The sequence below is a fragment of the Oratosquilla oratoria genome, chromosome 17, assembly GCF_046742065.1.
Source record: "Oratosquilla oratoria isolate Oo_2021 chromosome 17, ASM4674206v1, whole genome shotgun sequence".
In the NCBI taxonomy this organism is placed as follows: domain Eukaryota; kingdom Metazoa; phylum Arthropoda; class Malacostraca; order Stomatopoda; family Squillidae; genus Oratosquilla; species Oratosquilla oratoria.
In genome coordinates this window covers 11,853,728-11,868,243 of record NC_134793.1, presented here as the reverse complement: position 1 = coordinate 11,868,243, position 14,516 = coordinate 11,853,728, and the positions used below count along the sequence as shown (strand labels likewise).

At 38.1% G+C, this 14,516-nt stretch overlaps 1 protein-coding gene across 5 annotated transcripts in view; it reads left to right on the top strand.

Annotated features, from left to right (window-relative positions):
- LOC143034417 (uncharacterized) overlaps positions 1-14,516 on the top strand; it is a 97,467-nt gene that overhangs the window by 32,421 nt on the left and 50,530 nt on the right. Inside the window, exon 1 of one of the 5 annotated variants that reach the window (XM_076200437.1) lies at positions 10,092-10,422. The exons of the other annotated variants lie outside the window; for them this stretch is intronic. The gene's annotated coding sequence lies outside the window, so the exon portion shown is untranslated. Of the gene's footprint in view, positions 1-10,091; positions 10,423-14,516 lie in introns of those variants that run through there. 5 annotated transcript variants of the gene reach the window in all.

The window sequence follows — 14,516 nt, the reverse complement described above, 5'->3', positions numbered from 1 at the left end:
ACATATGCATCAATTTATGGAATACTCCAAAAGAAAGAGAAAAAAAATAGGTACAATTAGCAATCCGCACAGTTCCTAAAAGCAGAAACATTACAATGACGTCACATGTTATTGCGCAAGGAAATCCCATGCGCTACACTATTCGTTTTGATGTGAAAAATATCCACATTTATTTGCTATTTTGACGGGACCCGACTTCATTTAACTTTTTCAAACTGTTAGCCAATAAACACTGCTGCTATGGATCATGTCGTAGTGACTAACATATGAAGGATGTTACTTGGATCCGTTTTCCCAAATCTCATTTGGACTTTGAAGAATGCTTACGATGGGTTCGAGCGTGTGGAAGAGAGGATTTTACCACCGAGAATGTGAAAAAAGACACATATACAGCAAATGCTACTGATCACCCACGTTCAACTACTGCCCTCTCAAGCCCAGAGCAGGTTAGTCCACCAAGCACTGAAACAGTACTATACAGTGGCGATTCTAGGGGGGTGGGAGGCCTGGGGGGGCCATGCCCCCCCCCCCCTAGTTTTTCAGCTGGCCCCCAGGTTGGCCCCCCATTTTTTTTTGCATATCCTATTTTTAGATTATATATATATATATATATATATATATATATATATATATATATATATATATATATATATATATGTATATATGATGAAGGTGGAAAAAGAAGTCACGGGTCTAGTTCCGAGTTCCTGAGTTTATTCCTGACCGGTTTCGCTCTATGCTTCTTCAGAGGAATGTGACTCTGGAGTCACATTCCTTTTTCCACCTTCATCAACTTGTCACAATGTACCAGCATATATATATATATATATATATATATATATATATATATACATACATAAAAATATCTATATATATATGTATACACACACACACCTTGGTAAATACTACTGCGGTAAATACTACGCAGTGGCGATTCTAGGAGGCTAAATACCGCAAATTAATAGTAATGTCAGTAGCGTTTTTTGACAAGTGTATTTTTGACGGGGGCTGTTGTGGAAAATACTACAAACGCACTTGTTCTTGCTGTTCCATAAGTAGGAATGTAGCTTCAGTAACTATCAATGTTGAACGTGTGTTCTCGTTCAAATGGGGCTAGCACAAGTGGCCATGACGGAGAGCGTACTTTTCCACAAGTTCGTTTTTTCCATTATTTTTTAGTCCACGACATTCAAACCAACACTTCAATTGAATGTTGGAATAACTGTCAATACGTTGAATGTCTATCTTAGCCCCAGGGACATCGTCCTCTAACAATAAAACTTTTGGAAGTGGATCACGTGTCGACATTGTTTACTTTTTTCGATGCATTGAAATTATCTGGATGTTGGTAGTTTGTCTGACTGCCGATAGAGAGCGTGTCAACTTTATGGTTTGCTATTCGCAAGTGGTCGTGTCGTGGACCTGCGTTACGACGCAACGGTGGAAACCAGCTATCATATGTGAAAAACCAGTTATTGCCAGTTGGTAATTACATTCTTATTACTTTTGTTCTGAAACAGTGATACGGTCAATTTGACACCCTAGAAATGTATTTTGTATCTACTAGTAAGAATCAGTTATTTTCATGTGGCGGGCCTTGTTCGTTTATTTCTGCTTCACACTATCACTGCCTTAATGTGACCATTTGTTTGAATTATTTCCAATTTTATATTCTTGATCACAGAACCTATCTGATGTGAATGTTCTTGGTTTTTCTTAAATTGTTTAATTTCTGGATTCTTCCTACTGGGAGAATGTTTTTTTTTTAACTGCACATACGTTCTACACTTTTTTTTTCGTTGTTACCACATCACAAGATCGAAAGGGGCATGACGACAGGCACAACAATCTCGGTACTCCAGGAAATGATAAAAAAGAAATCTCATAAAGATAAGCCTAGATATAACAGCTATTGGTTACCACTACGAGTTTGAAAAAATATGACAATAGACGGTATGTACGTTAGGTTGTTGAGCAACTACGCTCGCTGAAGGGGATATCACACTGGGCTTCCACGGGCTTCACCAGCGCCGACTGTTGAGAGTTCGTTTGAGTAAAAACGACTTCGGTTACAATATTTTACTTTTTCAAATATCTACATATCAAATTATCTTTCCGTCATATATAGCAAAGTTAAATTATGAACTAAGATAGTGTAAACCTATACGAATGTAAGGAATATTGTTCAAATGTTCTTAGAGGGAAGTCTAGATTTCTGTAACCTTGGAACTCTACCCCCTGCCCGCTACCGCAATAATTTTTCTCTCCAGTTTCCTCTGGGAAGATTGCAATCGATATAGGATGGAGTTTGATGTGAACGTCCAAGATGGCAGCCTAAAGAATGCAATCTAGAATACAGATTGTTTTGGGATCAGATCAGTCTGTGGTCTTGATTATAAGAACATAAGGATGAAGGAGACTGTAAGAGTCTATAAGGGAGTTCCATATCCCTTACTACCTGTCATCCCCATCCATAAAGTTGTCTAACCTTTTCTTAAAACAACCTGCATTTTCAGCGCTCGCTATATGGATACTAAGTCTGTTACTATTTTCTTCTTAAATCTAAATTTGTCCAATTTAAATCCATTGCTGCGAGTTCTGCCCTGTTGTTGAAAATGAAAGAAGTAATAACACAGCATTGGCTCGCGTAAATAGCAAAAGACTTGCTGTGATATCTCTCGCGGGAAGATTGGAAATTTAGTCACATTGAACGAAACGTGGCAGAATTCATCGCAGAATATTTTGCATCAGTTTACACAAATTTCTGTAGCCCACCCACCCTCCGACCCAACATCTTACGAAATATAGAATACTTTTATCACAAATTTCAACATTACTCCAGCCATGGTATCACGTTCTTTGTTTTCCAAATGTAGACGGACGTTCCAGTCCTGGTTGTGATAGTATACACTCGTTTTTAATGACGTAACGTGTCCCTTCATAAACATATCCACTGTATAATCTACTAGAATTAGTTCAAATTGTACGTTGTCAGTGTATAACTGTTAACTCAAAATATTATTATTATTATTATTATTATTATTATTACTATTATTGTTATTATTATCATTATTATTTATTATTATTATTATCATTATTATTATTATTAATTATTATTATTATTATTATTATTATATTTAGTATTCAAAATCCCACTGTGCACCTATAGCAGCTCATGTGATACCAATCTATAAAAAATGGAGCACAATCTGAGTCAATCTGTATGCAAGTTAATGGAGAGGGTTGTGATTAACCATTTGCAGATTATCTCAATGACAGTAGTACTTTATCTGAACCAATTTGGATTTAGGAGTGAACTTTTCACTTAGGAACAAATACTTATTACCTACAACGATACAACTAGAAAAAATAATCAAATTTTATTTATTCGTTTGTTTTAATCTTATTATTGCTATTTTTAACCAAGTGTTTCATCGGACAAAGCATGACGTACTGAAGAAAGTTACATTTTATTGGGATGTCAGGGCCTATTCTCAAATGGATAGAAAATTTTCTACAATGTCGTACAATGCAGGTCATCTTTGCAATCTGTCAGTCACATTAAGAATGTACACAGTGGAGTCCCTCAGGGCTCAGTCTTGCGCCCATTGCTATTCTTCGTGTACGTAAAGCGTCACTTATAGCCAGTATAAAATCTTTGCCGATGACCTAAAAATCTTCCTTGGGTTTCCTCATAAAGTTGAAGACATACATCAAGGCATGACATATTGCTCATAATATATACTGTAGATAAGTGATTTTATGTTGATAAGGAAAACTATCCCGTTGTGAGCTTTTAGCGTGGATGCCTGGACTAGGTTACGTTACCACAGAACATACAATGCCACATTAGAACCTTTTTCACTGGAATTCAGGGAATCATGTTGGGATTTAGAAATAATGTTAGATGCAGCCCTCAGAGTAGTATAGAAGCCCGGGAATTTTGTTCAAAATCTAAAAAAATAGTACGGTACGATAAAAGTTAATTAAGCCCATTACCAAACTTGCCAGTTACCAATTAAGAAAAGGTTAGACAACTTTATGGATGGGGATAATAGATGGTAATGGGCATGGAACTGCCTAGTGTAGGCCTTATGGTCGCTTGCAGTTTCCTTAATTCTTATGTTCAATTACCAAACTCGTATTAGACCAATTACAGAATATGCACCTCCTGTTTGGAATACAGAATATAGGACACGCTTTCACCTGTTTGAATCAGTATAGATAAAATTGAAACAAATTGGTGGAACTGGTGATCTAGATTGTTCTTTAAGGCGAAGTTAAATTGAGCCTTGACTACCAAGGATAACTGACTTGATTAAATGTGTGAAAATAATGTGAGGTTTCACTTCATTTCCTCCCCATTTACTTTTCGTGAGGTTTACACAGTCTCGGATCAGAGTTCGTCAACAGAAAATACTCAAAACAACATTCAACTCTTGGTTGTCTTAGAGGATTCTTCAGCCACCGTCGCCTCCGGTCTTTGGAATTCATTACCTCTTTTTCTCATGAGTAATGCATTCGTATAGGTACATTTAATCCTGGACTTCATTTTGTCATACAGTCTACATTATAGAGTTTCAATAACTCCCAGAAGTTATATTACTACTTTTTTCTGCCAGTGCGAGAAATAATGGTCTTCCACATTGACACCTTCAACCCGTGAATGTTTTCAAAGTGCAACGGGTACACTTTTCAGTATTCAAATTTAAGTAAAACCAAGTGACAATGTAAATATGGTACCAGAAGACTTGAAACATTGAAATCAAATTGGTGATTGGCGAAATGGAATCATCTTTGTTTCTACATTTAAATTAGCCGCGTATATTTTAAAACTGCTTTAGGTATTTATTAGAAAAATGGGTTTGTTGTATTTCAGGGATTTGTATGCAAGTGTACATATCTTAGAAAAATGGTCGTGTTTGAAAATTATGTTTATGTAAGTCTATCGTAGCTCCAGGTTCAACAGCTAGGATTATATATTATTTTGCCGATTTATTCAGGATAATTTTCATCTTTTTTCCAAAACCATTGAAGGTGGATTCCAGTATAGGACAGTAATATGTCTCACTACAGTATATAAACAATTCAAACGGTGTCATTTTGGTTTTCAAACATTTAGACTCCCCAGATTTGTATAACCAAGGAATCATGTCTTTTACATGATTCTTGTTATTGGTAGTCTGCAGTGGAAAGGTATTCAGATAGAATTAAGACAAGAATATCGCGGTAGTGCTTACATCATCATAGATAGTGAAGATCGCTGGGAGATTACTAAGAGGATATCTCATTGTGATATTCTCTTCCAACCCCCACCCGCCCACATTTCCGGGTGACTCATTCTCAACCCTACTTTACATTCAGGTTTGTTACATTGCAATGTTCGAGGCTGCAGTGGGTGGGACTGTTATTGCATGTTCTGGGAGAGTACTACAGGAATTTGTCAACCGTTCCATTCGGTACTGGTACGCCAGTGGTCGGGCTAGGCCATCTTCAGCCTCTGATGCTGTTCTCACTTGTGTGGATGTGTAAGGTGTAGTCGAGATTTTCGGAAACATGAAGCAACGGTTGCTCTTTCAGTTCTGTCATCTCCAGTCCTCAGTTCCGTACTCCAGGGAAAGTCTGACTAACGCTACACAAGAGGATGGGTAATAACGCGTGCAAATCCTGACACACTAACGACTTTTCACGGCATTCGAAACCTAGAGCTCACCTTAAAACAAATAGCTAATAAATCTTCTTTTGTATGACAACTGGTAACCGCATGCCGCGCTGGGCGGTTAATTGGGGCTCTTTATTAGGGGGTGAAAAGAGATACATAAATAATTTTCCAAAGGATGACAAAACAGTCCACAAATGTTTTCAAAATAATCTTACAGAGGATGACAAAAATTGAGCAGTTCTATACAAGATCTGTTAGGTTCAGAGAATTAGAAGACGCTGACAGACAGTATAAAACTGGATGAACTTAATTTTGAGTTGTTTTCAAGGATAGACATGGATGGTTTTGAAAAGTAGGTGATTGGATTTCAGAGTAGTTCAATTTGAAAGTGAACTTTTGCTGACCTTAGAGCAGATTTGGAAGATATCGAAAATAAACTATCAGAAAGGGGAGAACTGAGAGAAAATGCGGAGAACGACGTTTTAAGGAATTGGAATACTATTTCAGAATTTTTGTAAGATTAAAAAATTCTTTCACATATTGTTGTGAATAATTGTTCTCCGTGATGAACTTTTGGTCCCGTAATGGCCTCAAGGATGAATAAGTAGCACATGCATATCTCTCAAGGTTACAGAATATAAACCTGATATAGATTATCTGTCATCAGAGATGCAGCAGCAAAAATTACACTGATGGTTGATAGGAAAAAGTCCATTCTTACAATATTATCTTTTCACCTTCCTTGTATTTTGTTATTATTTCAAAAAGTCCTCCTAATAAGTAAAAGACACCAAACAATAAGAATTTCCCCCGAAAATTTTGTATCAAAGCTTTGGCTGATTTTAGCACCCACATTTAAAAATGTTGCCCATCCCTGCCAAGCTTCGAGTGTCAGGTCTTTTCCAGAGCGTTGTTCACGAACGTCGCTATTGATAATGCATTGGATGCACTTAAAAAGGTAACTGATGACACAGCTGATGATACCCTCCCAGTCCCGAAGTCTGATTACCTTAAGCTAATCGCAATGTGCGTTAAGTTTGGATACTTTATTTTTAACAACACCGAATTTAAACAAACAAAAGGCCTCGCAATGGGCAGTCCATTGTCGGCTATTTTGGCCTGTCTATTTATGGAGGTATTGGAGACAGATAAATATATTAACATCATGGGTACTTGGCTTAGGTACGTAGATGACATACTTGTAATAGTGCCGAAAGAAACCAATATTGAAAACAAGATAAGACTTAACGCAATTCATACGGACATCCAGTTCACAGTTAAACAAGAGAAAGAATACAAACTGCCCTTTCTAGACACATTAATACACAGAGGCCATAATCATTTGATATTTTCGGTATACAGGAAACCCACCAATAGAGATGATTTTATTCACTTTTTCTCAGCCCGCAGTAAAAGAGTTAAAACTGGTGTCCTGATAGGTTTCCTCCTCAGAGCCTATCGTATACGCAGCAAAGAGTTCCTTGAAGACGAATTAACATACATTAAAGACACATTCAAAAACTTGAGATACCCAGGAGGCCTAATCAATAAAACAAAACACAAAGCAAAGAAAATCCACGATGAATCAAACGCCCGAACCAACGGACCAAACGTCCAGGCATCCGAACCAAACTGTACCTAATTCTGAAAACACCGAGGATATTGATAGGTATTTATTGAAAGGTGTGATAAAAATGGCTAAGGCTTCCTCTAATAAAATAGGAACAATGTTTAAAGACCACACTGAAAATCACAACAACCTCAGTGTGATTTATCGCATCCCATGTAGCAGCTGTCCCTTTGCATACATCGGTGAATCAGGTCGAGGGATTGAAAAAAGATTGAACGAACATAAAAATGATTTAAGAGCACACAGGACATCCAACTCATTTGTTCGCCACCTCGAACAGTGCAGCAGCCTACCTGATTGGGACAAAGTCGAGATCTTACATAAGGGACTACAAAAGAAAATGAGAAAGACGGTGGAAGCTGCACATATAAATACCCAAATGAACAACAACGATAGAGAAGGATTTATATGCCTTTCCAAAGCAGCTAGTCTCCTAATAATTAACGCTCTGGAAAAGACCTGACACTCGAAGCTTGACGAGTTCCTCCCACTGCAAGTATAAAATTTGTGATCACGATGTAATATGGCGAGTCCTCTGAAGAAGGTCATAGTGACCGAAACGTTAGGACGTATTCTAAAAGCCCATCTTCGTTTACCCTTCCCCACATATCACTCTCTCTCTCTCATATATATATATATATATATATATATATATATATATATATATATATATATATATATATATATTACAAAGGTGGAGCATGGCGACAGGAGACCTTTTGGTCCATATCTAGGTCGGATGCGAAAAAAATATAATAATGTAAATATCAAATAAAATACATAAATGCATTGGTATAGTTAGATATTAGTCAAACAGGTAAATAGTAAATAATGATAAATTGACATATAAGTAATAATAAATGAGAATCAAACAGACAAATGAAAAAAAATATATAAAATAAATGATAATACAGCATCTTGCTTATGCGTTTATCTAAATGATACTTAAAGCTTCGAACTAAATTGCACTGCCTCTGCAGGAAGTTTATTCCATTTATTAACTACACGGTTGGCAAAGTTGTTTCTACCCACTTCCAAATTGAATCTATTTCCGGACAGTTTGAGACCATTGTTTCTTGTCTGATTCTCATTCAGTGTGAAAATTTTGTCACTTTTGATGTCAATTCCCTTTAGAATTTTAAAGACCTGTATCAAGTCACCTCTGAGTCTACATTTTTTTTTAAGGGAAAACAGATTCATATGTTTTATTCGATTTTCGTATGATTTATTTTTGATATTTGAAATCGGCTTTGTGGCTCGTCGTTGTACTTTTTCAAGTCTGCCATTGTCTTTAATGAGATTCGGTGACCATACGGAAACAGCATATTCCAAATGTGGACGAACTAACGATTTATATAGCTTGTTAATGAGTGATGGATTTTTTAAGTCAAAAGATCGCGCAATCAGTCCTAGAATCTTATTTGCTTTCTCAGAGGCTGAAATACACTACTTGGATGATTTGAGATCGTTACTGATAATTACGCCGAGATCTTTTTCACTATTCACTTTTGTTAACGAATTTCCAAATAACTTGTAATCGTACTTACTGTTATTTTTACCTATGTGAATTTCCTTGCATTTATTTGTGTTAAATTTCATTAGCCACTTTTCAGACCATTGCTGGAATTTATCTAAATATTCTTGAATATCTAATTGGTTTAAGTGATCATTTGCCATTCCGCACATTTTTGTATCATCAGCAAATTTGGAAACAGTAGATTTTAGTCCATGGTCTATATCATTTATATATACTATGAATAGAAGTGGCCCAAGAACGGAACCCTGAGGAACTCCACTTGTAATATTTTTCCATCTAGAAGTTTTTCCATTGAAAACAACTCTATTTTCGATCATTCAACCAATTACTAGTCCAACTTAATAGGCTACCACTTATTCCGTGTGAAGCTAATTTAGTAAGTAGTCTTTCGTGTGGGACGGTATCAAAAGCTTTTGCAAAGTCTAGATATATTAAATCTATATTGTTTCTTTCGTCATAATTGAGATAACTGTGTTGTAGAATTCGAGTTAGTCACGCAAGAACGTTTCCGTCTGAAACCATGCTGGCTATCATTTATCAAACGGTTACTTTCTAAATAATATTCGATAGCATCTCTGATGATAGTTTCCATAATTTTTCCTACAATTGAAGTCAAAAGAACCAATATATATATCTATATATATATATATATATATATATATGTGTGTGTGTGTGTGTGTGTGTGTATATGTATATATATATATACATATATGTATGTATGTATATATTATATATATATATATATATATATATATATATATATTCATTGTGTCCATTGATTGAAGGACCTACATCAATGGCTCAAATGATAGTCTGAGCACAACTGAAGAGATGCCTTGCGTATTGAACCTTGCTCAGTTGAGCTAAATCGACACGCACGTATATCATTTCCTGCGCGGTGGGTTATTTTTTTTTATCATTACTCGAGATAGGTTGCATCCTATTTCTACAAATAATCTGAAGGTTTCAGTCCTTACGTGGGTGGTCTCCTGTTGTCCCTGGCCGAGTCGTTCTCTTATAAGTTTGCAAGCAATGGTCTCTTCTTGTGCTGAAATTTTGTTTTTCGCGCTTTTCTGGTTGCCATAATTTCTAGCCTCAGTCTAGATATTTCTTCAGTATGGAAATCTTAATGCATATTCTTAATGTCTTATTATTTGTTAGTCGGTGATAGTTTAAATAACTACTTCGATGTTATACAATAACGAATCAAGCCTTAAATGATTTTTTATTATTGCCGCAAATTTGAACTAGATGGTACGATTATACAGATCATACGAAATGCAGTATATGTTAGGTAATCCTATTGGTTTGAATAGGTTTGTTTGACCTAGTAATTGTATTGATTATTCCCGGTGGAGTTTTGTTTGAGAGGAAAAAAAGACGTTCCCTGGTGAGAAACCTTGAAAGAGAATGGAGTAAAATACATTTTATGCATTTTCTTGCCAATTAATTAACAAAAAAGCATTGTATTATCAACTTGTGCGGTCATAACCTAGCCAAATCAACACATTCGGACAGTTTGTTTACTAGCGCGGACAGTGCAAAGTGGTTATCAGCTGTGGGTATGAGGCATGGGAAGGCGCAGAATATGAGGTAAGGACATTATAATTAAATATTGAACATTTGTAACATGGATCTCGCATAAAATGACTGTGGTCGTGGACCTTTATGTGAGAGGGAAATTCAGACGATTATTTGGTTGAAACTTAGAAGTTGGGTATATCGTGAGTTGGCAGGAAATTGTTTGTAACAGTACCAGGAAAAAAATTGCCCACAAAGTATTTGTTTAACATTTTGAGCACTTACCTCGGATTAGTAGGGGACTTTCCTCAGCGGAATGAAACTGGTGAGCTTAGAAGTAGAAATAATTATTTTTGCTGTCAGTAGGTTGAGATAAGCTTTGTTAAGGCATACCAAGCTGAAATGAATTGTCCATCAGGATAAATCAATCTATAAGTATATACGAGTATCAAGGACAAGGGCCTCTTCCCCCTTACAAGGGAGGTAGCCAAGTCTAGGCATGCACCCACTCCATCCATTCCACTCCCACTCACCACCCATTCCACTCCCATCCACCACCACCACATTTCATTCCCATCCACCACCCATTCCACTCCCATCCACCACCCATTCTACTCCCATCCACCACCCATTCCACTCTTATCCACTACCCATTCCACTCCCATCCACCACCCACTCCACTCCCATCCACCATACATTCCACTCCCATCCACCACCCATTCCACTCCCATCCACCACCCATTCCACTCCCATCCACCACCCATTCCACTCCCATCCACCACCCATTCCACTCCCATCCACCACCCATTCCACTCCCATCCACAACCCAATCCACTTCCATCCATTCCATCCCATCCACCATCCATTCCACTCCCATCCACCACCCATTCCACTCCCATCCACCACCCATTCCACTCCCATCCACCTCCCATTCCACTCCCATCAACCACCCATCCACCACCCATTCCACTCCCATCCACTACCCATTCCATTCCAATCCATTACCCATTCCACTCCCATCAACCACCCATTCCACTCCCATCCACCACCCATTCCACATTCTAGAACACAGAAATGGAGTACTAGTGGACAATACTGGCACTGTTGCCAACATATTAGAAAACCAGTACAGAGGTGTGTTCAGTGCTCCAGAAACTAACAAAAAGGTGCTAAACCCAAGGGACTTGAACATTACACCAGAAGACACCTGCCAGACTAAGGATGAAATAAAATTTAACTTTTTGGCCAGTCCAGATAACATCCCAGCAATATTACTTAAAAATTGCAAAAAAGCACTAGGATTACTGATAAGCAAATTATGGAGGAAATCAATAGAACTAGGAAAAATCCCAAAGCTACTAAAAGGACTGATCACCCCAATATTCAAAGGTATCCTGCAAGGTCTAATGACAAATTAAAGACCCATTTGCCTCACTTTCCACATCATCATAGTGTTTGAGAGGGTTGTCAGAAAGTTGCCGGTGAAATTTATGGAGAGCCCTGACCAATTAAATCCAGGGCAACACGGCTTCTGAAAGGGGAGGTCATGCCTCTCGCAACTCCTAGGCCACCACACAAACATATTGAATGATGTGGGCAAGAAGGAGTAATATGAACATAGCCTACCTAGACTTTGCAAAACATTTGATAAAGTGGATCACAGTGTACTCTTACACAAACTGAAAAACACAGGAATAGGAGTCTGGATAAGTGAATTCCTAAGTTATAGAGAACAAACTGGTTGTTGAAGGTGCAAAGTCAAGAAATTCATCAGTGATCAGTGGGGTACATCAAAGGTCAATGCTAGGACCACTTTTATTTCTGATAATGATAGACAATATTGACCTAATGGTAACCTTGTACCGAGTCTTATCATTTGCTGATGACATCAGAATTTCAAGATCAATAGAGACAAGGGAGGACCCAGTGAAATTACAAAATGACCTGGAGACAATATATAATTGGACAAGTGAAAATAATATGACCCTCAACAACAAAAAGTTTGAGTTAATCAAATAAGGCACTAATGAACACCTGAAGGAATATGACTATACAGTGGGCAAAGACAAAACAGAAGAAAAGAAGATGCTTGGGGACCTTGGAGTTATGGGCAATGGTAACTGCAGCTTTGAGGCACACATAAACCTCACTGCCAAGGTAGCAAGAAAAATGAGTGGCTGGATCCTTCGCACATTCAGGACCAGAAAACAGAACACCTCATTCCCCTGTGGAAGACCCTTGTAGTATCAAAACTGGAGTACAACTGTCAGCTGTGGTCTCCCCACAAAGTAAAGGAGATACAGGAATTGGAGCAGGCACTGAGGGTCTTCACAAGAAAGCAAGACGAGGGACTCCCTGAACTAATGGGAGAGGCAGAAACACCACAGGTTATATTCCCTACAAAGATGACAGGGATGGTATAGCAACATCTATACCTGGAAAAGGCTGTGTACCAAACCCATTGCAAAGTGAAGGGGAGGGTATCAAGGGCCAATACCACCCCAGGTTTGGTAGAATCTGCTGTTGAGGGTCATTAATAAGTGGCCCTCAGAGGATCAGGACAATCCAGGCAGAGAGAGCTTCAGTAGTATTGGCCCCAGGTTTTTCAACTGTCTCCCAGGGGACATCCAAGGTCTGTCAGGTGTTGGTACTAAACTTTTCAAGAGGAGGTCGGACAAGTTCTTGTCCGACAGACCAGATGAGCCTCCAGTCGCACATGGCCCAACCTTAAGGGGAATTGTTTCCAACAATGTCATTGATCAGCTTCAATACAAGAAGATTGGGTAGAGGCCTCATATAGTAGATTCTGTGTACTCTTGCCTTTGATAAATTGATGTGGGGTACTTTCCATGTCACTGGCCTATAGTAGTAGGAAGAGAGATGTTGTTACTGTCAGTTTGCTGGATATAAAAGGTAGAGGAAATACAGTCAAAGTTGATAGTGTCATTGCCTCGGGGCTGTCCCCCCAGGTGGAAGTGAGGATGTTGAAGAGTTTTGAAGATTGGTGGCAGGGAGAGGATTCTCTGATGTAACTTGTGCAGAAGCACCTTTTGATTAATTAGAACATGGTAAACTAAGATGGCAATATTGCCACCATAGATAACAATATTAACAATATTACCATTTCTATGTAAGCAGTATCATGTTCAGTTAGCATGGTCATCAGTATGGCAGTATTTTGAAAATCCTAGCCAATATTTGGCTGTACTTACCCAATGGTAACCTCAAATAGCCTAATCCAGCTAAAGCCTCAGAAAACTCAACAATATTGTCGGCATAATATACTACAGATTCACATCCTGTACCAAGTGTAGGTCTTTTTGAACAGTGTACAGTAGAGTCACCACCATAAGTTCTTTTACCTATAACAACATACTGTTTTAGGGCAATTAAGACTTTGGAATTTTTATAGATACCAAAGGCACTCTCCCCCTTATAAATGGGGTGGGTGTGTCAAAGCATGCACATGTCATAAATAAAATTCATTTAACCACCTATTCCGCCTCTGCAATTTGAGGATGAAGGTTTATCTTGTCCCACAGCAATGCCCAACCAAATCACCAGGCTAATTCCTTAAATACACTCACTTGGGCCCATCTTAGTCACCTAACAAGAATCTCTCTCTCCCTCATATCTACCTATTTACCTCGTGTTAGCATACACATTTATGGCTTTTGCTCAAACCATGGAGTAGGTTATGAAGCTGTGACCCCAACTGAAACATGATCTAGACCATACCCACTTCCCATTGACTCAGTTTTCACCTCTGAACTCTTTGCCATCTTTGCTGCTCTACTGCTTATCCACAAATCCATTCCCACATGTAATCATAATAGATTCTGAAAGTGCTCTACAACCAATTTCCATCTTCAAATCTTATCACCCACTGATCCACAAAATCCATTCATAGATTATAGTATCAAAATCTCCACTTGCTTTGAATCAATATCCTTTTGCTGGGTGCCATCTCGCATAGGCACTCTGGGTAATGAACAAACTGACATGGCAACTTAAGAGGTAACATCCACCCCTTTTGATGGCTCCACTTCACTACTAGTAGTAGGGTGCGTGTACCAATGGAGACACACTTGCCCTATGCAGGCGCATTTGACACAAAAAAAACTTTACCTGCCAATGGTGAATAGATAGGAACATAATTATAGGCT